Source organism: Labeo rohita, chromosome 4 (assembly GCF_022985175.1).
Source record: "Labeo rohita strain BAU-BD-2019 chromosome 4, IGBB_LRoh.1.0, whole genome shotgun sequence".
Lineage (NCBI taxonomy): Eukaryota > Metazoa > Chordata > Actinopteri > Cypriniformes > Cyprinidae > Labeo > Labeo rohita.
In genome coordinates this window covers 39,067,441-39,095,091 of record NC_066872.1, presented here as the reverse complement: position 1 = coordinate 39,095,091, position 27,651 = coordinate 39,067,441, and the positions used below count along the sequence as shown (strand labels likewise).

At 37.0% G+C, this 27,651-nt stretch overlaps 1 long non-coding RNA gene across 1 annotated transcript in view; it reads left to right on the top strand.

Annotated features, from left to right (window-relative positions):
* LOC127163899 (uncharacterized) overlaps positions 1–27,651 on the top strand; it is a 103,856-nt gene that overhangs the window by 33,084 nt on the left and 43,121 nt on the right. Inside the window, exon 3 of the long non-coding RNA XR_007827552.1 lies at positions 7,499–7,634. This is a non-coding gene — a long non-coding RNA (uncharacterized LOC127163899). The remainder of the gene's footprint in view (positions 1–7,498; positions 7,635–27,651) is intronic.

The following is a 27,651-nucleotide window of genomic DNA, read 5'->3' as shown; positions in this document are numbered from 1 at the left end:
CAGCTTTTGTCTGTCTAATTTCTACGCTTAAGTATTAACATGGGACTGAATCTGTCAGAGCGGCTACTGATTCAAACATTTTACTGATTCAATAGCTTTTACTTGGAGCTTTATTTCTACATTAAAATAAAAAATAAACATGAATCAGTAGGTGTGCTGACAGATTCAGTTCCAGCACATTTTACTGATTCAACAGATTTAATTTGCAGCCTTATTTCTGCATTAAAATAAAGATGCATTTACATGAATCAGATGCTAACATGGCCCTGAAACTGTCAGAATGGCTACTGATTCAAACATTGTACTGATTCAACAGATCAAATAAAGATAAATTTACGTGAATCAGTAGTTGTTCTGGCAGTTTTAGTTCCAGCACTTTTTACTAATTCATCAGATTTAACTTGCAGCCCTATTTCTACATTTAAAATAAAGATAGATTTACATGAATCAGTAGCTGTTCTGACTGACTCAGTTCCAACACATTTTACTGATTCAAAAGCTTCTACTTGGTCTAATTTCTACATTGAAATGATGCACTAACACGGAACTGAATCTGTCAGAGCAGCTATTGATTCACCACATTTTTCTGATTCAACAGCTTTTATTTACAGTCTACTTTTTACATTAAAATAATGATGCACTAACACGGAACTGAATCTGTCAGAGCAGCTACTGATTCACCACAATTTACTGATTCAAAAGCTTTTTTGCAGTCTATTTTCTCTATAGAAATGGTGCGTTTACACCAGAGTGGCTACTGATTCAATGTTCTCCTGATTCAGCTCCTGTTATTTGCAGTCTGATTTCTACATTGACAGGTTCAGTTCCACGTTAATGCATTATTTTGGCACGGCTACTGATTCAGCAGCTTTTTCAGCAGCCTAATTTCTACATTAAAATAAAGCTTCAGTAGGTGAAGACTAAGTCTTTTTTGTTAATGCAATGACATTAATAAGTAAGTATTGCTTTTGTAATAATATAAGGGAAGTAAAAATAGTTTTTGGTGGGTGTGAAAACTAATTATATCTCTCCGTTTGCATGAACCCCCCTTGAAATATACATAATAACTGTTACCAAGGACATGCAAAGGTGCAGATTATACTACCTCAGTAGCTCTTCTCTTCCATGAGGATGAATTTCCTCCCAATTTTCTTCCAGAAGTTCATACGAACCATATGTTAGACCCCTGTTTCAAATGGAATCAACAATCCGAGGTTACAAAAAGCACCCTAAAGCACACTAATGTGAAATGAAGCCTAAATACAGGTGTAGTCTTATGGCCCAGGGTCTGTCGGACAGTAATGTAATAGTTCTACGTGCGTTTGTGTGCCTTTAGGGGCCCGAAGCCAATACGGCATGCTCCATTACGTCTTTCCATCTCCATTTCCAACCTCCATTTACCTTCAACCAACTACAGCTGCTGTCAAACCCCGGCAAAGAAGTCACCAACATTATAGTGCGCACATGTACGCGTACAGCTACGCGTGTTGATGCGCTTCCAGCTATGCTTTGATCATTTTGAATAAGTCTTGTCTTCAGATGCAAGCATTTGCATAGTGGAAAAACACGGAAAAGCGAGGAAGCGATACAGGTGATGTGTCAACCTGCTCTTTTACTCAAACTTAATCGAGGCAGCTGAAGAGAGAGGCAGATTTTTATAACACGTCCCCTTTGTCTGTTTAATCGGTCCTCTTCACAGCCCCAAATGTCACTCATTATCTGCAAGGTCGTATTTGAACATGTCATCTCAAGACGGGAGGGAGATGAAAGGCCGATAGGTGGAGGGAAAAAAGCGTGCTACATGAGAGAGAGAGAGGGGTTAGAAGTGAAGGTTAGGAAGAGAACGGGTCAAAGCCCGCACTGTCATGCCATCAGGGCGGATGACACCATACGCGACAGCTTTTCGACTGATGTGGCAGTGAAGTCTCACAAGAGATGTTGCAGAGTATGGCTCTGAGGTCATTTTAACCTTGTTTGACAGGATTTTGTGAAGTCTTGATAATCTTTGGACTTTCAAAAGAGTTTGTGGAGACTTTTATCTTCGGTTGTATTTTATGGCTCTGTCCTTTCATGTGATATTCTAGCGTTATATTAGTAAATGTATCTGTCTGGTATTGAAGACATTGTGATGGGAGACAACACCAGGGTTATTAAAATGAATTACTGGAACTGAAATAGAACAAACAAACAAACTACTTTTATTTCTGGTAGTTGCCAAGGCAACACTTTTCATAGTTTTCATTTGTTCTCATTTTCATTCTTTGTCGAATGGCTAAAATAACTAAAACTAAACAAACTTAAACTTTATGCACAAAAAATAACAATGATAACATACAAAATTACAAAGACTTTAAAATTAAAATATAAACAAATTTTAGAAAAGTATATAAAAAGACAAAATATAAAGTTGAAAAAATATAAACGGAAAATAGAATAACATTAACTAAGAAAAAATACTGCATTTATTAACTATTTGCTATTTTAAAATAAACATTAACTAAAATAAATAGTTTAAACTTATTTCACTTCCGATATGTCAGCACTTTTCATTTTCATAGTTTAAGTTGAAGGATTAACATAAACTGAAACTTTATAAAAATTATAGACAATAAATAAATAAATAAATAAATAACATACCAAATCATTAAAATTAACATTAAAATAAAAACAGAAAATATAAAAACGTAAGAAATATAAACAAAACATAAAACAGTAACTACCATAAAAACATTACATTTAACTATGTCATATTAAAAATACATTAACTGAAATAAAATGTATTAACTTTTATCATCCAGTTGCCAACACTTAGTCATAGTTAAAAAAATATATAGACATGAATGAATGAATAAATGAATGATAAAAACGTACAAAATCACAAAATGTAAAATAAAAACAAAAACAGAAAATCTAAAAACATTAGAAATATTAGCGAAAAATAGAATAACAATAACTAAAAACATGACATTAACTGTTTATTTTAAAAATATACATTAGCTGAAATAAAATGTATAAACTGTTAAAACTTTATTTTATTTTCGCTAATTACTTTTTAAATTAAAATAAAAAGAAAATATAAAAAAATAGCAAAAAATAAAACAACAATAAATAAATCCATAAAAAAACATTACATTTAAAAACTTTTTATAATTTTTTTTTTTTTTTTTAAACATTAACTAAAATAAAATTTATAAACTTATTTCATTTCAGCTAGTTGCCAACACTTTGGATTTTCATAGTTTTTCAAAGCATTCAAATAAGTAAAACTTATAAAAAAGATAAAAACTATACAGACATATTAGTTAGGTTCTTATTATTAAAATGAGAAATATACAACAAAACTTTACAATTAATATAAAAACAGACAATATACAAATAATTTCTAACTCAAAATATTACCAACAACAGAGCCATTTTATAAAATACAAAAATCAAACAAAAAAGATCCATGTTAAAAGATTGTCTAGAACTGTGCATATATTTTCTTTGTTTCTTTTCTAGCCGTGTATATTGTAAGCACCATAACATTCTCAGCATTACTGAAACTCCTGAAGATTTTTCATAAAATCCTTCCAAAATGAGAGAAATTGTTTTCTTGTAACAGTGATGGTCAAACAGGGTTTTACAGGGTCAGTAGACCTGATTGTCATTTGAATTGATACTTACGCTGAGCTGATTATTTAGGAAGCTAAAAATATCATTATATCGGCTGATTAAATTGGAGTATTATGTTTTCTATGTCTGATTGTATTTCCTCAACCAATGTGACGTCACCAAACCAGCACTCTTATTTCTAGGAATTATCATCTATGAAACTGATTAAGTTTTCGGCGAACTTCAGAAATTCCCAGCAGCAGATACCCCACTTTGGTGCACTTTTCACCTCATTTAGAGTTGGAACGATGGAATATGATGTTGCATTGGCTGGTAGGAACCTACGGTCAGAGCTCTCACAGAGGGTCACACACTACTATGTACTGTTGGCCACTGGCCACCGAGTGTGTGTGTGTGTTTAGATTGAACCCTCGCTGATATAAGATGGATTAGGGCTCCGATGGGAATTCCAGCTGGCTCTCATTTCTCCTGTCCCTCCAAACCCTTCATCTTATCTAACAGCCCGAATGTTATTAGAGAGAAAGCCAGTGTGTGTGTGAGCGTTAGTGAGATTTATGGAAAAAGAGATCAAGAGAGAGAGATAAAGGAAGAGAAATGACAATATGTTGAAATTAAATACCTCATTTATTTGCCCTCCTAAAGCCAATATGTGTATTATGACATTTTTAAAGGAACAGTGCACCCAAAAATAAACAATTCTGCCATTTATCACTGTTGGCATTGGATGGCATTTCATCCATTTGAAGAATATTCATTCTTTCTTTCTCTTTCTTTCTTTCTTTCTTTCTTTCTTTCTTTCTTTCTTTCTTTCTTTCTTTTTCTTTTTCTTTGTCTTTCTCTCTCTTTTTTTCTTTCTTTCTTTCTTTCTTTCTTTCTTTCTTTCTTTCTTTCTTTTTCTTTTTCTTTTTCTTTGTCTTTGTCTCTCTTTTCTTTCTTTCTTTCTCTTTCTCTTTTTTTCTCTTTCTTTCTCTCTCTTTCTTTCTTTCTTTCTTTCTTTCTTTCTTTCTTTCTTTTTTTATTCATTTAGCTAATATTTTCAGTCACTTGGTATTTATTTATTTACTTATTGATTTGTCATTTAGTGTTTTATTACAGTAATAAAGAATTTATTTTATTTATTTTCAGTCACTTAGTATTTATTAATTTATTTATTTATGTTCTTTATTAATTTGGCTAAGATTTTCAGTCACTTAGTATTTATTTATTTACTTTTCATTTACTTTTATTTATCTGTCATTTGGTGTTTGTTTATTACAGTAATAAAGAATATTTTCTTTTTCTTTCTTTATTTAATGTGGTAATATTTTTCTTTCTTTCTTTCTTTCTTTCTTTCTGTAAAGAGAGTTTTTCTTCTCAGTTTATTTATTTAATTATATTGTAATTATTTATTTACTTTTTCTTTCTGTGGTTGTGAAATTTTTATTTGTCGCTTAGTGTTTTTTTTTCATTTATTTAATATTAAATAAAACAAATGTTATTGTGGTAGTATTTTCCTTTTGTAAAGAAAGTTTTTCTAATTAATTAATCTCAGTCTTTTAGTATTTATTCATTAATTTATTTCTGTGAAGAAAGTTGTTTATTCATTTATCAGTTATTTAGTATTTATTTATTACAGCAATAAATATAAATTCTTGTAATCGTTTTCTTTCTTTCTTATTATTGGCTCTGATTTTGTCATGTGCAGTTTGTTTTTATTTCAGATTCATGAATAAATGATTCTTTTGAGTCAGTTGACTGCTCTGAATGATTTGTTCATGAACTCAGTGTGCTCACAAATGATTTTCAGTGGATAACAAATAATTTTTGGTCTGTTCTGTCATGTTTTGAAAACTTTTAAATACAGTGAGTCACACAGAGCCATTTTATAATGCTTTTGCGTCTGTTTTGAAGCTTGAAGCCTCCAGTCCCCATTCATTGCAAGCGCATGACAAAGAGCAACCTTAATCATTCAGAGGAAGTAAAGGTCTTATTTAACTTAACTCAAGGGTGAGTGAATAATGCCAGAATTGTGTTTTTAGGACACACTATCCCTTTAAACCTCACTTGGGCTTGGTCTTCGGGGAAATACAGTGTGTATGATTGAGTATAGGGTAGAGGGTGTTAGAAATGACAGGGAATGGCAGACCTCTCCCTACCTCAGTCTTGATTGGGCACGTTATGGGTCTTTATGGGACCCGGGGTTCACCGTGAGGTCAGTTTAGACATCTGATGGATTTGTGGCGGTCGCAACTTGTTTTAAAAACCATTTGTCTGCAAAGCCCGATGCTGGTAAAAGTGCATTCATCAGAGCGACACCGGTGCTTGAGTGATGTTTCCAGTCATTTACAAGAGCGATATGACAGAGATGGAGATATACATCACGACAACGCTTATGTTATTTACTGAGCTCCTGTCTGGTGAAGTACATTTACCTAATGAGACGCGTTTTGAGGCTTTTCTCACATATGCCAGATGAGCCGCTGGATGACGCATCCTCGACTCAGTTATGACAGTCACATCGTGTTTTTCAGAGTTCAGAGAGTGGCTGATGTAATTTCACACTGAAAAATGTCTACTGTTTGTTTTCCTCAATGATTAAAGTCTTGGATGATGTTGTCAGGAATTAAGGTGTAGAAATATCCGCTCCGTTGGCTACCAAAAGTAAAATATGGTTGCATTTCGATAATGATTTTCTCAAGCGCAGCCGTCATCCGTATGCAAATGTGTTCAGATGATACGTCTTTAAATACTCCTCTGAAAAATGTGTTTTTGGATCTTTTTTTTTTTTTTTTTTTTCCTTTTTTCACCCTGCATATATAAAAGGTTAATTATTCCCAGTCAACAGATCTGACTTCTAACTATGCAATTAATCTTCCTCGCTCACGAGGGGACACAGAGGTAGCGCTTATGCAGAAACACACTGTCACCGCTTACAGACTGTGTTTGTGTGTGTGAAGACGTCTTCAACACTTCAGCATATACAGTAATGCCTGTGTTCCTCATTACACTACACTGAGCATTCAATCAGCTTATGTTCATTTTATATTGAGCTTCCCTCGTTATAATTGGTACTTTGGGTAGTTTTGAGAGATTGCTTTTTTTAAATTTAATGAATTTATTTAAAATTATTTACAATTTAAAATTGTCATTTAGTAGTAGTTGTTGTTGTTGTTGTTGTTGTTGTTGTTGTTGTTGTTGTTATTTATTGTTGTATGTATGTATGTATTTATTTATTATTATTATTATTATTATTATTATTATTATTATTATTATTATTATTATCATCATCATCATCATCATCATCATCATCATCATCCTCCTCCTCCTCACAAGCTGGGAGAATTGTAACTATTTATTTTATTTGCCTTTACCACCTCCTCCTCCTCCTCCTCCTCCTCCTCATCATCATCATCATCATCATATTATTATTATTATTATTATTATTTGCCAGGAGAATTTCACTTTTCATAAATTAATGTAATTCTCTAAGTTTTAGCCACATACAGTGTTTAGTTAATTAATTTTAATTATATTATTATTACTACTATTGACTGGGAGAATGTTTCGACTTTTCACCATTTTTTTTTTTAATGTATTTAACGGCTATAAGATATCGGCTGTAACGTTGTTGTTGTTGTTGTTGTTGTTGTTTGTTTGTTTTTTTTTGCTTTTTTTTTTAGTAAGTTTGTTTTGTTGTTGGTGTTGGCGGTGCCCGGGAGATTGATAATATGATCATATCATCACTGGCCAGAAGAATCATTACATTTTGTTTCATCTCGTTTAAGTTGTTGTGGTTATCGAGGTTGAAAATACGAGCTAGATGTGAAGAAAAATGCCCCTGCAGTCTTTTTTTTTTTTTTTTTGTGATGTCCATTGCTTAAAAACGTGTTTTGTTTTTTTACAGTTATCCCTGAGTCTCAGAGGAACGTTGTGGTGAGCTGGTCAAGTGGACTGTTACCTCGCATGGCCCTGAACAAACCCGTATGACTGTCTGCCTGCACTCTGAGCCGGGGGAGCGTGAGGATAGACAGAGGCATGAGGTAATATTTGTTGCTGCAGGCATTGTTTAGGGGCAAACATGCTTTAATATATTTGCATGGCACTACGGGAAGACGCTACCCTCCACAAGTCCAGAAGACGCCCCAGAGCTGCAAATCTTGTCGAGAAGGAGCCCGCTGGATCTGAAAATGTTTCTGAAAGAATTATAAAGAATTGTATTGATTTATATGCTGGTTGAATTATGCACCGGTTTTTTATCCACAGGTTGTTCTCCACAGGTAGGGCTACTGTATGTATTGATGCAGTATTTTGCAAAATCTTATGTGTCAAGATCAATTGATTTGATTCCACGATTTGCATGACTTTGCTTCCAATTTTAAACTGTGATTTTTAATTCACTTGCTTATAATGAACAGTGGTCATGGCTATACAGTGTTTTTTTTTTTTTGGTTCACTACAGTGTTTTTATTGCATCACACTCAACATAAAATTGCAAATGCAAACTTGCATTCATAATTTGAGTAAAACATGAATCCTTTTGCCAGGAAACTAAAGATTCAGCAGCCATAGATGGAAAAATTGCGAAGCAACTGGGACATATCGATATTGGGAGTTTTAATAATCTTTATCTGACTATTTCAACTGAAGTTTGTGATTAATAGCAAATTTAAGCCTACTGTTATATTTTGCTTTTGAAAATGATTGTTATTAGCAGAAGATCTTATTTGTGGATCACTTTTTGTAATTACTCTTGGGGATTTGAAAGGAGGTGGCTTGTCGCTCATAATTCTTGTCATATTGACGATTATACTGTACCACTAGTATAACCATCATTTTGTACATCACTTTAAATTTATGAAAGATTCATTGTCTCCACAATTAGCTTAAAGCTGGTCTGTATTGAGCTGTGGGAGTTTCTAAGGGCTGCACTCCCAGCCCGTTTGTTACATTGCAAAGACAGCAGCCACTGTTTTTACTCTCACGGTTCTCTCATCTCACTTTCTGTTTACTCCAGACCACTGGCAGACTTCCATTATATTTCACAGTTCAGCTGGCCTGGGGTGAGCTGCAGGGATTTTGGGGTATCTGAGATGTTCAACTCACCCCAGTCAAACTCAAGCACACACATATTCAGGCGCATGAGGGCTGTAGAGACGAGCAGGAGAGATGTTTGGCACAGTTGTTACCACTGTCTTACTTGTAGCGGGCTAGTTGGTCCATCTGTGTCTTGCTTCCAATAATCTGTTCTGTTTACAGCCTTTGGCTTCTCTAGTGAGTGCGATTATAGATTTTCCGAAATGAAATTGGAAAAAAAAGAAAGCTTTTGCAACCAAGTTGCTCTGATTTCAAAATGTTATTCTAAAGTTCTTTTAAGAGTTCTATGCAAATTCTCTTTTTTTTTTTTGCATGGTTCTAAATTCAGTATGTTATGTACTTGTACAGTATTATGTTTCATTCATAAATGAGTCTGTCAGCAAATCATTTAAGTGAAGAGCTGTCACCTTTTATACACTTACTCATATTTCTTGTTTGCTCAAGTTTCCTCCTTTTGAAGCCACTGAATTCTAGTCAAGCATTTGACTGCTTTAGTGGGCTGGAAAGACCAACCTGTACTGGTAAGTAGTTGAATCTACAGGGTGAATCAGGGCAGTCAGATGCAATCAAAGGCGTTTATTGCACTGGCTATGTTAGAGTAAGTATAATAGTATAAGTGTGGTTCGACAATAGAATCAGCCTACCAGGTCTAAAGTTCATGTAATTACAGTGTAAATAACATAAGAATGAATCTCTCTGGAACAGCGTGTGTTATCTGTTATGTAAACACAGTCAGCAAGCTGTAAATTGACCTTGTATATACCACACATAGTGCTCTATATACAACACTCAGATGAACTTATCATAAAGTAATTATCAGCATAAACAAGTACTCGACATCAGTCATAATGCACACTACAGCACACAAATTGGGGTTATTTGTTCCTATCCTAGGGCAGTTTTTCTTTCAGCTCATTTTGTAGGGTAATGGTGGTGACTGAGAGGCCTTTCCGACATTACGACCCCCTAATTTATGTTTTAATTTGCTCTGTCGAAAACTGAATCATGCTTACTGTTGTCTGTCTCTTCTTTTAAGAGGCTCATCCTCATCAGTAATTTCAGGAAGCCTGATCAAATGAGCTGTAGGCTGTATCGCTGTTGTTTTGTTGTGACCATAAGCCCCAAGAAAAGACTTTTAGGACACTTCCGATCTGCCAAAGGGATTGAGGTAACTGAGGATCAACTAACATGACTATGGTACGGCTCAATGTCAGGTGATGGTCTGCAATTTTTTTTTTTCTCATCTGCATTACTGGTAGGTATTGCCTTATGAAAGCAGCCTATGATATCTTGGGTAAATCCCTGTGAGTGCCTCCATCTCAATTCCCCCCCGACACCCCCCCCCCAAAGCCTCAAGCTTAGAGTTTAGGATGGATTTGATCTATCTCTGTCAGGACTGTCTGAAACGCTTCTTTGGGTACTGGTTCTATGTCCAGAGTTAAATGAAGAGCAGCTTTCATTGACTGAAACACCCCCCCCCTCTCACACCTACAGAGTGCAGAGGATTGAAGTGGAAACTTATCTGTTGTCTAGTTAACAACTGCTGAGTTGGCTGAAGGATTCTTTGACCAGGGCACAGACTCTCAAGATAGAGAAGCAGAACTCTGTGTATAGTTATGCAAGCTGTCCACATTGACTTAAAACCTACTTGGTGCCATCGGGAAAAGCATCACAGGGTTGGCACTTAAATGTGTACAGCACAAGTAGCAAAACATTTGAAAAGGACCTCCATCTCTTTTTCAAAATGGTTAATTCCTGCCGAATAGAAAGCAGGCATAAACAGGACTCCGAAAGGGTCTAGTGGAGGACAACTGTGGAATCAGTCCAACAGGTGACCTTGTCCTACTTCAGAGTGAGGTCAGTTGGAAACAACTTTGCCACTGTGCTCCTGACAAGAGCTTGAACCTTGATATGGACTATTGCTTTGGTGACCCTCAATCGGGCTAGAAGTAAGGCAAGAAGTAAGCTATAGTTCCTCTTGGTGACCTTCTGAATGCAGGTAAGCAACAGCCCCATCAGTAATCACTGAAGAAATAAATCTCCTGATGTACATCTGGATGATCCATATAAGGAGGGGTTATAGCATGTGGGAAGTATTACCTGTGGTAGATATTGCAGCTCATCTTTCTAGGCTATCCATTCTTGCCAGAAATCAACACAGAGTTGTGAATCGTCCTAGTCCCTGTGGTTTCTATGGCTTGGGTAGTATCGGTAATGATGACTGCAAAAGGTTCGCCCTGACTTGTCAGCACCTGAGAGATGCTCCACATCATTAAGGTATTGTATGTGATGGGTCTGTGTTTGAACCCTAGATTGTCCAGCGTGCAGTGCCAGCCCAGGGCCAAGGTAGGTTCTTGTGGGTCAGCTTTGTCCTGAGAGAGACACAACTCCAGCTTAGTGGAACTTGCTTCTGGAGGTAGGTGACAGAAAACTCCCAACATGTTACTGGCCCACTGCTGGATATCGACCTTTTGGAGGATCAGTAGGTGGCGGCCTTTAGATACTACATGGATACCTAAGGGTACACTTGGTGTGCATGCTAGCAGCGATGATTCATCTGGATCCAAACGGTCATTAGCTGTTTGCTGAAGGACTTGAAGGTAGGGAAAGGTGAGTTGAGAGAGGAATCGGCTACCAGGCAGGCTTCAATTAATCTTGTAAGATAGTGTTACAAACAGTTCATGAGAATGATTGAATCTCAGGACTGTTGATTAGACAAAGATTAACCAGGTTGAGCAGGAGGCATGGGAGCTTGAGACTGTGAGGTTCTGTCCTAACCGAAGGAGCAATCATGATGACATTGAATGGATTCTGCCTTTGTGATTCCTCTGAGACAGAAGTCCTGATTGGCTGATTGATCTGTCTACATCATTTGGCTGTGAGGTCATAGCCCTCAAGGTAGGCGGAAGGATGAACATGCCACTATGGTCTGGAATCATCTGTACAGTATATACCCCTTCTTGCTGTATGTTAATAGATGCTGATAGTTGCTCTTTATCCAAGAGCAATGAGATCCAGCTCAAATGACCAAATTATGTTGTTCTTCTCTAGTTTGAATTGTTTTCCTCAAGAACAAGCTAATCAAGGTCCTCAAGATCACTAGAAAGTTTCAGGCAGGTAGGTTTGATTAAGGTTGGAGCTAAACTCTGCAGGACAGTGGCCCTCCAGGACCGAAGTTGCCCATCCCTGATCTTCTGAGTATTTTCTCCAGGGAGTTGTAAATCATCCTAGTCCCTGTGGTTTGGCCAGAGCTGCTGCATGATCACCTTGGCTCAGGTAGTATCAGGAGGGATGACTCCAAGAAGATTGACTCATCAGGACCCAAGAGATGCTCCACATCCTCAAGGTATTATATATGATGGGTCTGTGAACTCACTAAGGGTGCCCTGTGATGAAGTCTGAAATTGGTGGGTGATAGTAGGTGAGTGGGGAAGTGGCATTGGGATGGGACTCTGAGCTGGCCTGCTTGAGGTATTACAGACACTTCGTAAAGATGATCAAATCTCTTGATGAAGATTGAGCAGGAGGCATGGTGACTAGAAGCCCTGTCCAGCTGGGAGCGAGCAATCGAGGTGACATTGAATGGACCATGCCTTTATGACTCTACTACACAAGGCATCTTTGGCTGACTGACTTGTCTACATATTGTGGCTGTGAGATCATAGTCAAGATAGGGGGAAGGATGAACATGCCGCTGAGGTCTGCAGTCATCTGTACAGTATATAACCCCCACCTTGCTGCATGTTAATATATCCTGATAGTTCCTCTTTATCCAAGAGAGATGAGATCCAGCTTGAATTGTTGTGTTTTTTTTTTTTTTTTTTTTTTTTCTTTTCTTTAGTTTGTATTGTTTTCAAGCTGATCAAGGTCCTCTGGTTCACTAGAAAGCTTCAGGCAGGTAGGTTTGATTTAGGGTTGGAGCTAAACTCTGCAGGACAGTAGCCCTCCAGGACTGAACTTTCCCATCCCTGATCTAAGGCGTATTTTCACCAGGGAGTTGTAAGTCATCCTAGTCCCTGTAATTTGGCCAGAGCTGCTGCATGATCACCTTGGCTCACATAGTATCGGGAAGGCTGTCTCCAGGAAGATTGACTCATCAGGACCCAAGAGATGCTCCACATCAAGGTATTGTATGTGGTGGGGTCTGTGAACTCACTAAGGTCCCTTGTGATGAAGTCTGAAATTGGTAGGTGAGTGGGGAAGTAGCATTGCTGGGACTCTGAGCTGGCCTCTATGAGGTGTTACAGGCAGTTCATGAAGATGATCAAATCTCTCTATGAAGATTGAGCAGGAAGCATGGGAGGTTGAGACTGTGGTGGTACTCCAATTTTTTTTTTAGTGATCACCTGGCTACTATGTTCCATAAATACTGACTCACAAGACTAGAGGCTCTGTCCGATGGGGAGGGAGCAATCATGGTGACACTGAATGGACTAACTTATCTGCGACAAAAGTCATTGTTGGCTGACTGACCTGTCTACGATTTATGTCTGAGTTCATAATCTTCAAGAAAGGCAGAAGGGCGAACATGCCTCTGAGGTCTACAATCATCTGTACAGTACCCCTTCTAGCTGTATGTTAATAGTTTTTATCAAAGAGCAATGAGATGCAACTCAAAGACCCAAATTATGTTCTTGCTTGAATTGTTTGCCTCATAATTACAAGATGCATCACTTCTGTTTTCAAAACTTCATTTTGTAGTGTTTTGGGGTTATTCAGAATTTTTCGACATTTACTTTTACAGACATACACTTTTATCAAGCTAGCACGAGTCAAGGCACGCTCATCGGCTCAGAGTTGTTCCCCGGTTACCCTCAAGGGCTGAGAGTAGCAAGGTCAGTCATCCTTATGTGGGCGGCATTCGGCACTATATGACACCCTACTGCCGTTGATATGAGCACCATCAGATATTCTATCATATTCCAGCAGCCCGCGGCAAGGTGAAAATCTGTTTTTTATTAGCAGTCAGGAGAAGAAATGATAACACAGCTGCAAGAGGATGAAGGGGAGAGAAGAGCAACAGTTAAAAGATGTCAGTGAAGAGGAGAGGTTCGGTTTTGGGGTCATTGTTCACTTGATATTTCAACCTTGAAGGTCTGTGAGAGACTAATCTAGATAGCAAAAGACATGAAATGTGTTGGGAAATGCTGTTTTTCCTTGAGGAAATCTATATTTTTTAAAACTCTTAAAATGTGCGATCAGTGGCATGAGCTTGGGTGTGGGGCTATGTGTGACTGACCAATAGCAGACAAGTAAAGTGGTTGGGAAACATGTTTTAAAGTTCATTTAAAGGCTTCATGGGTTGTTTTGGACGGCACATCTGACTCAAACCATCTATCTGAATGACATTGCCACTATCTCCATCAACCCAAGGTGCAGAGAGAGGGATGATATGTTTAAGAAATGCAGATTAAATAGTTTCAAGGAACAGGCTGGTGCAGATAAAATCCTCATTGAGATACTGTATGCTTGTGGCTTGTTTTAAGTCTCCAGGTTGTGATTTTATTTCTCCTCTAATTTTTTGCATTTCATCAGTATTTTAAAGTGAAAACAGATGCGTCTCTGTTTAAGGAAAATTTATGCACTTAAGTACATAATTATTAAAACAGGGCAGCCTGCCAAGGGAAGCTGTCAGACCCAATGCCTGTCATAAACTGGGTATTCTCAAACATTATTAGACACATTGAGCACTGGCAGCAGGGTTATTGGACTGTTCATCTGTGTCTAGTGTCCTATTTAATCCTAACTATGATTATGAAATACACTATACACTAATTAATTAAAATTAAAATAAGAATAAATTAAAATATTTTAATTTATATTATAATATTTTAATATAACATTTTTTATTAATATGCACTGGTTTGTCACATTTCCTAATTTAGTTGGTGACCTAGAAATAGATGCAAATCATAAAATGATAAATAAAATAAAAATAAATATTTTAATAGTATTTTTATTTTATAACTTAATATAAAATTAATATACACCAAAAGTTCATGTCACATTATGCTGGTTTAGTTAGAATATTTTTATAATATTTATTCATGTCACATTTGCTAATATAGTGACCTAGAAATGGGAGATTTTTTTTTAATGATTTTAATAATTTATTTTAGAATATTTTATTAATATACTCAACTGAGTTTATATGATCAGTTTCACAAATTTGCATAATTAGTGATCTAAAAATGGCACAGAATCTAAATATAGTATAATATTTTATTAATATAAACAAGGATTTATGATCAGTGTCACAAATATACATAATTAGTGACCTAAAAATAGTGCATAATCTGAATGATACAATATATTACAGTAAAGTACAGTATAATAATATAAACAAGGAGTTTACAAATTTGCTTAATTAGCAACCTAAAAATGTTTTAGAATTTTAATTATCATGTTGCTTCATGACACTGAGAAAGTCAAAACAAAATTTTATTGGTAGTTTAATAAATTAGCCAGACAGCTTTTTCATATCTGATTGGACAGTTCTCATTTTGAAATAATGCCAGTATGCTGCAGATTTTATGCAATAGCTTGACACCTTATGTTACACTGACGCCCATTTTGTGCAGTCCTAGTCGATGTGTAGTTTCACACATCTCCGCTGTTGTTAGTACTGACTCCTTCACTACTTTACTTCATACACACTCACAGTCTGTGAGGTGGAAAGGTCTCCGTGGCAACCATAACGAATAACACCCTCCCCATTTATACTGACGTGCGTGTAATTTGACGGCCAGAGGAGTCGACTCCGATCATCTTTCATCCCGTATTACTCAGCCTGGCGGAGACGGAGAGTGAGCGCACCCTTCATCACTCTCCCTCCGCCATCATCATCATCATTTACCTTGAAGGGGGTGAGGAGGAGGTGTGTCAGAACACATCAGATGCTCCTCTGCGGGTGGAAAGAGAGAGAAGAGGCGACCTGCCGATTTTCTCAGATCAGCAGCGCTGATGGTTTCTCTCAGGGGGAGCTGACCCAATTCGCCTGGGCGTTTATCACCGGCACAACAAGGTCACGGCTGACAAAGCAGCGCTAGTGCGGTCTCTTTACCCTGAGGGGTGGGATGGGAAGGCGCAGGGCGGTCGAGGAGCTGTTTAACTGCTTGCTGTATTCAGCTGCTGTTACGCAGGTTTTAGAAAAGAACAAGATGATCTTTGCCATAAAAAATCAGTTTAAATCAGTGGTTGTCAGTTTTTTTTTTTTTTTTTTTTTTTTTTTTTTTTTTTGGGAGGGTGGGGGGAGTCAGGCAGATTTAACTTTTCCAGTAATTTTAAATTGATTTTTACCTTTTATGGACATTTGCCATTTTTTTTCTTAACCTGATTAAACAATGCATCATCCTTTGTGTCAAATTCTTATATTTAAACAATAAATCCAAATAGTAAGACACTATAAGGCTGTTACCAATCAATCAAATGGAATCAGTATCAACAAAATTGTTTGCAATTTGGTGGCATAAAATCTGCATCTGAAGTGTCACTGAGATGCATTTACACACTCTTTAATGCAGGACATGAATGCAGTTACAAATGGATAATGTTTTGATGTTTAAAAAAATCTTCTATAGTGATATGAAATTATCTGGGGAAAAAGGGGGGGAAATATACTTTGAAGTCCCCATGAAATCAAAACTGAAGATATTTTGGCTTGCAAAGTATATATTTGTTAGCCTTGAGGTTATCTATAAGCTAGTGTGTTCCAAAACAATGACCAAATTTACGTTCACAACATATATGCATTAAAAGTCTCTAATTTCTGCCAGTATGGATCGATTTAGATGACATCACCCTGCACTTTAGCTTCTCATCAAACTTTGTCCAATCAAATGCTCTCTAGAATCTAAAGCATCCCACCCCTACACTATAAATAGACGCTGAAGCTGCAGCTGAAATTGGTCGCTTGTTCAGTTAGTATTTTCTGTCTGGTAAATGGCACGTAGTGCACTATATAGGGCATAGGAAACAATTCAGATAAATACGCTGTAAATACGCTTTCCATTGGGCTGAAAGAAGTCTGGTTTTGCGCTGTCTCCGGTCCAGAGAGAAACCTGTCAGATCCATTTTGAATTCTACAAAGAATGGCATATTTTATAGTGATATGGATGAGATTGTGGCTGTCGTACACTGTCAAATGTGGCTTAACTGAGCTCAAATGCTCCGGACCAAGCTGTGATATATAACGAAACTCTATTGGCTAAAGGGGGCAGGGCTGATATATGTCCCGCCCTGTCTTCCTTTCTCAGTTGAACTTACCTAAGCACATAGAATAACACTGCGTTTTTTTTGAAGCACCTCAGTGGACCTTTAAATATAAACCAAAAATCCCCAGTAGGTGGCGGCGAATCACTGCATGAGTGAGTCATTGAGTCATGCATTCAACAGATTCATTCAAACAGCTGATTGTTTCAGTAACAAAACACTGTTGTGTGTTGCTCAGAGATGCAAAACAGTTCTGCTGTGCCTTTGTTTGAAACTATTTTCATTGAAATGGAGCAAAAACAGAAACTTGCGTCTAAAACGTAAGTCAATATTAACTTGTTTATTGGACTGTTAAAACCAACATCACATTTGCAATCATAGTGATGTCTGGAGATAAAAACTGTACTTTTTGTGTGATTGCTATAAAAATTATATAAATATACAGTAAAAGACACAAAGTCATTTGTTTCTTATCTTGAATTTTGGCGAAATTCTAAATGTATTTTGGCTACATTTTTATTTTAAAACTCATACCTTTAGCTATGGTTATGCCTGTTGTTAACACTACTCCAGCATTTTTGACCCTCAAAAACAGAGACTTTCTTAAACACTGCAGACCCCTTTTTAGTTTTCAGAAGTCTCCGTTTTGGTCCTTTTACACTAAAACGCAACCCTGAAGTTTTCAAACTAAAAGCAGCATTTTCGAAAGTCTCCATTTTCAAGGGTCAAAAATCCCAGAGTAGTGTAAATGACGGGCATAACAGCAGCAAAATGCACTAGTGTAAATGTAGCCTAAGTCTAAGTGAAGTTCTTTCCCCTTTTGTATCTTTTGTTAGATGAAAATGAAAAAAGTATGATGATTTAGGAGAGTAATAGCACGCTTCTCCTTGAGCCCCACCATTTGAGGTACCATTTATATTTATAGCACAAACATTGTGTGATGGGTTACTTGCCAAATGGCATACTTTATAGTTAGGGATTTGTTCAAACAATATAATAGTGAACCACGGTAATTATTGCACTGGTGGACACGAAGATATTTCAAAAAGGCTTTCAAACATCATGCGCAGACTACAGGTGCAATAGAATCAGAGTTATTGAGTATTTCATCCAGCTCTGAATAGATGTTGATGGGTTCTGAAACCCTTGAATGTGAGTGCCTCTCACATTATTGCATGTCGTGATGGATTTCTAGGGGCAAAGATACATCATTTTTTATTATTGTAAAAGGATGATGTTCATGTTTTACTGAAGCACTGCTCTCTTATTGTATTTCAACATCTGCTTTTTTTCTCTCTCTCTCAATGGCTTTTTTGCCATTCTTTTCACATTTTCATTTCATGCAATCATGCTTGCTGGTCTGGCTTTTACATGAGGTGGTAAACAACCCGATTTATATCTCTGATTGACGCACATCTAACTATACCACCTTAAGAAGAGATCAGTGGAAAGAGCTGGTGTTTTTCTCTATCCGCTCTGGCTTTATCTGCACCTGCCACAGGCGTTTTCTCAGAGGTGGTAAGGGAGGCAGTGCCAACTCAAAGATTTAGACAGCTAACAGAGCTATGGTAAAGAAAACACAACCAGTGTTAAGTAATATGAGACTGAATAATGCCACAATCTTTTTGTTATGATGTTCTTATGTAGATTTATCCAAAATGGTTTCTTCTTTTTTTGGGTGGATTGTCATTTTGTGTTTTAGAGGGCAATGACAAAATACATATAAAAAGGGAGGAGGCGGTGCCTTCATGTCACTGTGATAGGCTAATTTGACCATCAGTATGATAGTGGTTGACTTTCATGTTTTCAGCCAGCTCACTAATTGATCTAAAAAGTTTGAACTAGCAAAAAACAGACTAACGGCAATGTGAGCAGCTCACTAATTATGTTTAGGGTATGTTTACATGCTATTCGCCAATCTTGTTCTGTTTTTAAGACTTAAGGACACATGGGTCTGCATGTAATTTGTTTATTAATTAAATGCGTTTTAGTGTTTCTCCATGTACCCCGTAAATGTGCTCTATTTAGCCAAAATCAAAGTTTTGCAGCGGTAATGCATATTCATAACCCCTCCTATAGCTTAACTCCTGCTGGGCAGAATTCATTAATCTTATTGCACGTTTTATACATTTAGCACATTTAGTTGCACTTGACATCGTTTCCTTTGAAGATATATCCCTTTTTTATAAGTGTAGGCGGACCTTCAGGATGCTACTTTACATTCCAACTTATCATCTTAAGCTTCCTGAAGCTGTTTATTTTATTAGCTGTGCTTGTCTCTGTGTGGTCCGGCGTATCATTAATCATTAATAGACTTCATCGTGGACATCACAGCTTGCTGCACTTCATAGTAAGGGGCTTCAAAGATGCCAGGGTCCTGCCCCCTAAACCCCCCATTGGCAAAAGTCCACCAGGCCTTTGGGAGATGTAAGATGAATGAAGATCTCACGCTGAGCCAGCCACGATTTAACATCAGACCAGTGCCCCTGTTTTTCTTCGGCTTTGGTGGGATGAGAGACCACTATCTGATTCCCCACCTAAAGGCCTGCCAAATCTGTCAGGTGAACTGGTGGTAAGAGACAGATGGTAGTGTTACAGACCCATGAACATTTGTGTGAAGTGGTGTCACTCTGATAACATTCATCACTTAATGATTGTTCATAAACATGAAATGTATTCCCGTTCTGTGTAGGAGGCTTTTCACTCTAAATGGGGCCTAGCAGTGCCTCTGCATGAAAGAAATGAATGTTGCAGTTCAAAATTGCATAATATATACTGGCAGTTGTGAGTCATTAAGTCAGAATTGTGAGATATAAACCCACATTTGCGAAAAAGTCAGAATACATAAACTCGCTCGTGAGAGTTATACAGTTAGAACAGCGGAATATTAACTCGCAAATGCGAGATATAAACTTACGAAGATAAGTATAAACTTAGAATTGTGGGATATAAACTCGGTACAGTGGAAGAAATTGAAAGCGAAAGATGTAAACTCTCAATTGTTATAAAGTTAGAATTGCGGGATATAAGTTTGCAACTGCGAAAGTCAGAATTGCGAGATAAAAACTCACGATCGTGAGTAATACAATTCAATTGTGGAATATAAACTTGCAATTACAAAAAGTCAGGATTGCGAGATATAAACTCAAGATTGTGATTAGGAGTGAATGATTCCGCTCTCTTCCACCTTCAATACCATGACTGAGGTGCCCTTGAGCAAGGCACCGAACTCCCAACTGCTCCCTGGGCGAGCAACATTGGCTACCCACTGCTCTGGGTGTGTGTGTTTGTTCACTACTCACTGCTGTGTGTGTGCGCCTGGATGGGTTAAATGCAGAGCACAAATTCTGAGTATGGAACACCATACTTGGTCACATGTGACGATTGAGAGTTATACAGTTAAAACAGAAAATGTCAGAATGTGAATGATCAGCGCTCTATTCCAAATTTAATACAATGACTGAGGTTTCATTGAGCAAGGCACCGAACCCGGGCACCACATCAATATGGCTGCCCACTGCACCGGGTGTGTGTTTGCGGTGTGTGTGTTCGCGGTGTGTGTGTTCACTATTGTTTGTGTGCACTTGGATGCGTTAAATGCAGGGCAAAGAAAAAAAAAAAAGGGGGGCAGTCGTGGCTTAATGGATAAAGAGTCTGACTTGTAACCCAGAGGTTGCAGGTTCAACTCTCAGGTCCAGCAGAAATTGTCGGTAGGGGGAGTGAATGATCAGCGCTCTCTTCCACCTTCAATACCATGACTGAGGTGCCCTTGAGCAAGGCACCGAACCCCCATCTGCTCCGTGGGCACCACAACATTGTCTGCCCACTGCTCCTGGGGTGTGTGTGTTTGTTTTGCTGTGTGTGTATGCACACTTGGATGGGTTAAATGCAGAGCAAAAGGGCAGTTGTGGCCTAATGGATAGAGAGTCTGACTTGTAACCCAAAGGTTGCAGGTTCGAGTCTCAGGTGTGGCAGGAATTGTCGGTGGGGGGAGTGAATGATCAGCGCTCTCTACCACCTTCAATACCATGACTGAGGTGCCCTTGAGCATGGCACCGAACCCCCAACTGCTCACCGGGCACCACAACATTGTCTGCCCACTGCTCCTGGGGTATGTGTGTTTGTTTTGCTGTGTGTGTGTGTGCGCACTTGGACGGGGTAAATGCAGAGCAAAGAAAAAAAAAAAAAGGGTGCAATCGTGGCTCTAATGGATAGAAAGTCTGACTTGTAACACAGAGGTTGCAGGTTCGAGTCTCAGGTCCGGCAGGAATTGTCGGTGGGGGGAGTGAATGACAAACAGTACCATGACTCTTTCACCTTCAGTACCATGACTGAGGTGCCCTTGAGCAAGGCACTGAACCCCCAATTGCTCCCCGGGCACCACAACATTGTCTGCCCACTGCTCCTGGGGTGTGTGTGTTTGTTTTGCTGTGTGTGTGTGTGCGCACTTGGATGGGTTAAAAGCAGTGCAAAACAAAAGGGGGGAAGTCGTGGCCTAATGGATAGAGAGTCTGACTTGTAACCCAGAGGTTGCAGGTTTGAGTCTCAGGTCCGGCAGGAATTGTCGGTGGGGGGAGTGAATGATCAGCGCCCTCTTCCACCTTCAATACCATGACTGAGGTGCCCTTGAGCAAGGCACCGAACCCCTAACTGCTCACCAAACCCAACATTGTCTGCCCACTGACAATTGTCCAAACTGCTCACCAGGCACCACAACATTGTCTGCCCACTGCTCCTGGGGTATGTGTGTTTGTTTTGCTGTGTGTGTGTGCGCACTTGGACGGGGTAAATGCAGAGGAAAGAAAAAAAAAAGGGGGCAGTCGTGGCTCTAATGGATAGAGAGTCTGACTTGTAACTTAGAGGTTGCAGGTTCGAGTCTCAGGTCCGGCAGGAATTGTCGGTGGGGCGAGTGAATAACCAGCGCTTTCTCCACCCTCAGTACCACGACTGAGGTGAGTCCTTTGAGAAGGGCACCGAACCCCGTGTGTGTTAACGGGGTGTGTGTGTGTGTGTCTGTGTTCGTTCACTACTCACTGCTGTGTGTGCACTTGGATGGAATTCTGAGTAATACACCATAATTGGTCATATATCATGTCCTTTCCTTTTCCTTTTTTTGTTTTGAACTCACGATTGTGAGTTATAAAGTTTAAACGGGAAAAAGTCAGAATTGCAAGATATAAATTTAGAATTGTGGAATATAAACTCGCAACAGTGGAAAAAGTTTAAATTGAGAGATATAAACTTACAATTGTGAGTTATAAAGTGAGAATTGCAAGATATAAACTCACGATTGTGAGTTATAAAGTTAAAACAGTGGTATATAAACGTGCAATTGTGAATAAGTCAGAATTGCGAGATATAAACTCATGATTGTGAGTAATAAAGTTAGAATAGCAGGATATCAGCTTGCATTTGCAAATAAGTCAGAATTGCAAGAGATTTATGCAACTCTGACTTTAGCTCCCGGTTTCACAGACTAAAATGTAAGTCTGACGTTTCAACTAAAAGACACTTGCACTGACTGATCTTAAAATATATATGTGCCTTTTTGTTTCAAGATGCACACCAGTAATGTTTTTTCCTAAGGCACATTTATAAAAATTACTCAAATGTCCTAATTGAACTATGACCCAATCCTGGCTTAGGCTAAACCCTGTCTGTGAAACCGGGTCTAGAACTCTCAAAAAAGCCAGAATTGTGAGATGTAAACTTACAAAATGTGCCTTTTTTATTTTTACTCAGTTGCGTAAACAAGCTTCCATATAATATTTTATAGAAGTGAAGATAAAAAGGAGGTTTTTTAACTTTTTTTAATTTTTAGATTCTACGAAAATTTTATTTAAAGTTTTGTAACAGCGTTTGTTGACGCCCGGTGAATAGTGTTTTGTACCCTGAGGTAATATGACTGAGATTTCATATTTTCCATGGAACGGAAATGCCCTTGTCTTGACATTTAGTAGACAAAATCAGAAATCGCAGTCACTCAAAATAGTGTCATAATGAAGGAAATTGTCACTATGATAGATTGAGGCCCTGTGTCTCATCTTATCTTTCCCGTTCTCATTCTCTCCTCCCTCGCCGATGCTGTAGGGTGTGAAAGTGCTGACTGTGTTGAATATCCTTTCTAGTTGTACGTGATAGATTGTGCATTTCCTCCACAGTAACGGTGAATGATCGGGTGACAGCAAATGCCTGTGTTTTTGTCATGTTAAGAATCTCTCAGCCAGGTATGCCATTAATACGGCCTGGTCTAATCTTGTTGCCATCTATCACCATAATCCACGTGCACCAGCACGGAAGAGTTCCCGTTATTTTTCACCATCCATTTTTTTTTTTTCTTTTCCCTTCATGGGGAAACTTTGTTCCATAACTACTTCCTCACTATTTGTGGTACAAACAAATATTCAACTACAAAATATTCAGAACGTCTTAGTAACCTAATAGCAACGCTCCTGCAATTACTCACAACACCCTGGCATTGTGATGAGTTTTGCACTCATATTTTCTTCAGTGTGTTTTTCCCCTGTCCACCATCATATTCCCCCTCACTGAGAGCTGTTTTTTTTATCCTTGCAGTAACAAATTACTCTGCACTCTCAGCGGGCATAATTTCAGAGGGCCTGTGGGAGGAGAGAGAGGAAACTCCTATTACAAAGAAACAGTTGTTCTTTTCCCATGAGAGAAACATCCATCAGAAAGCTCTGCGCAGTGTGAACAAAACTTAAGGAGTCTGGTTAAAGCTCGGACTATTAGTCCACTCTTCCAAAGGTCAAAGGTCATGGGCTGTTTTTGCTAAATTGCCTATTACTAATTTAAATCAATTGACTATTCACTAGTTTACAGTATGAATGTGGCTGTATATGTGGAATTAGCTAAGTGTGAATTACTGAGGAAGACTGGATGAAAGTTGCAATCTTTGTTATATAAAGTACATGCTTTGCTGACTTGGTTATCAAGAATCATCTTATCAACATTGTTCACAGCGTATTTGAATTGTGATAATGTTCGTTCTTTATCAACGCACTGGTTTGTTGAATCCTAGCAAAACAGTAGTGATGCCCACCTTTCTGTTTCAATTATTTTCATCATGTGAAGTGGAGAGCGAGAACAGAGGTTTGTTGTTCACTGAAATTGACAGTAACCTTCAGCAGCTGTCAGATACACTGCCCTCATTTCAGTAATAGCCAACCCTCTTACCAAGCAAAATGTGTTTTTGTAATGATATATATACAATATGTGGTATTTGATGGTATTTTATGGTATTTTGATGATTACAGAACTGCTTGGTCTGCCTTTCTCCTCCCTTTTTTTTTATTTATTTCTTTTTTTAATTATTAAAACCACCAAATAACATTTGAAACCCTCATGCAATATATTTATTAGCAGAATTTTTTTGTTTTGTTTTTGTTGTATTTAGTTTTATTTAGTCAATCAAGGTTTTGAACTGCAAATTTTGTACACTTCATATAAATTATTTCATCTTTGCTAAAAGGGTTTATTTTGTTGTGATTTATTTTTGATCAGCAACAACAATAATAATAATAATAATGATAATAATAATAATAATAATAAAAATAACAATAGATTATGCATAATAACTTTTCTTTTTGCTATTTTATTTTATTTATTTGAAAGTAAGTCTGAAAGTAATAATCAGGGTTTTAAACTTTTAGAATTTACATTTTTATATAAATTATTTCAACTTTGGTAAAAGGGTTTTTGTTAACTTTTTTTTTTTTTTTTTTTTTACCAATAACAACAACAACAACAAATGATGAACACTTTGTTTTTTATTATTGTGTTTTAACTTTGGTAAAAGGGTATTAATAATAAGAATAAAAATGATAAAATGGCGCTGCATAATAAACTTTTCATAATAAAATCTTTTTTTCTTGTGCTTTTTATTTTTAAATTGTATTTTATTTTATTTTATTAAGAAGAATAATACAATGATGATAAAAAGAAAAATAAAATATTTTTTTTGTCTTTTTTTGCTTTTTATTTTTCCATTGCATTTAAAAATAATAATAATAGTGACGCCACATAATAAACTTTTTTTGTCTTGTTTGTTTTTTAATTTAATTTTTTTCCTTTTTATTTTAAAATAATTTTAGTGATGATAATAATAATAATAATAATAATGACACATAATAAATAAATGCTTTTTTATATTTTATAACAACAATAATAGTAATAATAAACTTTATTTTTCATATATATATATATATATATATATATATATATATATATATATATATATATATATATATATATATATATATATATATATAATATTATTATTATTATTATTATTATTATTATTATTATATATATAATAATATTATATATATATATATATATAGATATTATTTTTTTATTTTTTTTTATTTATTTATTTTTTATAATATTAATTATTATTTTAAATGGAAAAATAAACTAAAAATAAATGTATTTTTGTTTTATTTTATTTTCAGTTTTGTTTTGGCTTAAACTCTCTAAACTCAGATCTGTCCTGCAGCAGTCTGGTTAATTCTTTTTTTGTTTTGTCTAATTCTCAGTTTTTACTTATTGCTCTGTCTGCTGTTTTTTACTTTTCAGACTAATCTAGAAATTAAGCATCAGATAAGCTGCTGCATTATCCAAAATCTATTGTAAAGCTTTTTTGTCTCTTTGCGTTTCCCACTGTTTAAAACTCCCCAACACTGGCTTCTCTTTCCGCTCTATTGACCGGTATTGAGCCCTTTGAGTTTTACTACTTTCCACTTTGTTCCTCAGCTCAGCTTTCTGTCTCTGTAAAGTGTTAAGCCTTCAGACGCTGACACACTGCCAGCTTTCCAATTAGAATTACTTGACAGTCAGGTTGCCTCAGTATTGCTGCTATCACCCTGCGCTCCATTTGAAAACCTGAGCTGTTTAAGTCTCTCTGTAGCGATTTCTCTTAAACGCACGCAGCCCCAGTGAGCCCATGGTCGAAGAGACTGAGATAAACCAGCGGGTTTCAATTCCCTCAATGAATAGTGCAGTTAGCACAACGTCCCAGGGTAGAATCCATACCCATGAACTGCTATAAAAGCGCTTTGGCGAACGGTAAAGAATCTGCATTATTGAATTTTATCTGTGGTTCCTTTTGCCATTACTAGTCTCACCGGAGAAAAGGCGGCTTTTTTTTAATCCAATTCGCTTGAATTATTAAACCGCCATCCCAATGACTGGCTCTGCAATTCATTTTTCATTACATTACTACAATCACATAATTGCGCATGTCGGGCTGAATTATGGATGAAGTTTACCTCTATAAGACGAGGGAGAGAGAAGATGACAGACGGGAATTCAGGTTCCGCTTCGGTCCTGTGGGCCCTCAAATCGGATTCCGTCACACCCGCTCAGTCTCCCAACAACCCCTGCAGTGGAGTGAAGCGAAAACGGCTCCACAAAGGAGTGGAGAAAGGAGTTTGGGAATTGATTTTCTTTAATAACGCCTGTGTGGCTGCTGATTTTTATTAAGCAACAGGCATAGACTGAACCTGGGGCTCAGATTGTCACGGAGAAGGTTACAACCTGTGGAGTATCCCATCATGCACCACAGAATACTTACAGGCTTTTTAATAATATCCCATTATACTGTATATGAGTGTGAATGAATGAATGAATGCACCCCAATGAACTGCGTTGAATGAATGAATAAATGTAGTGCAGTGTATGAATGAGTTAATGAACTGCATTGAATGAATGATTGTTACACTTTGAATGAATGAATTAATGAATGAATGAACACATTGAATGAATGAATGAGTGTTCCGCACTGAATGAATGAAGTACCACAATGAATGACTCAATGAACCACATAGAATGAATGAATGAATGAATACATTGCAAAGAATGAATGAATGAACCACTTTGAATGAAAGAATCACATTAAATGAATGTTCCGAATGAATGAATGTTCCGCATTGAGTTAATTACTAAATGTAGCGCAGTGAATGAATGAATAAGTACCACAAAGAATGAGTCAGTGGACCACATAGAATGAATGAATGAATGAATGAATGCGCCACAATGAATGAATGAATATACTGCAAAGAATGAATGAATGAACCACTTTGAATGAATCACATTAAATGAATCAATGTTCCGAATGAATGAATGTTCCACATTGAATTAATAAATGTAGCGCAATGAATGCATGAATAAAGTACCACAAAGAATGAGTCAATGGACCACATAGAATGAATGAATGAATGAATGAATGAATGCATGAATGCACCACAGTGAATGAATGAATACACTGCAAAGAATGAATGAATGAACCACTTTGAATGAAAGAATCACATTAAATGAATCAATGTTCCGAATGAATGAATGTTCTGCATTGAATGAATTAATACATGTAGCGCAGTGAATGAATGAATAAAGTACCACAAAGAATGAGTCAGTGAACCACATAGAATGAAAGAATGTATGTGCTAATATGAATGAATGAATGAATGAATGAATACACTGCAAAGAATGAATGAATGAACCACTTTGAATGAAAGAATTGCATTAAATGAATCAATGTTCCGAATGAATGAATGTTCCACATTGAATTAATTAATAAATGTAGCGCAGTGAATGAATGAATGAATAAAGTACCACAAAGAATGAGTTAATGGACCAATGAATGAATGAATGAATGAATGCACCACAATGAATGAATGAATATACTGCAAAGAATGAATGAATGAACTACTTTGAATGAAAGAATCACATTAA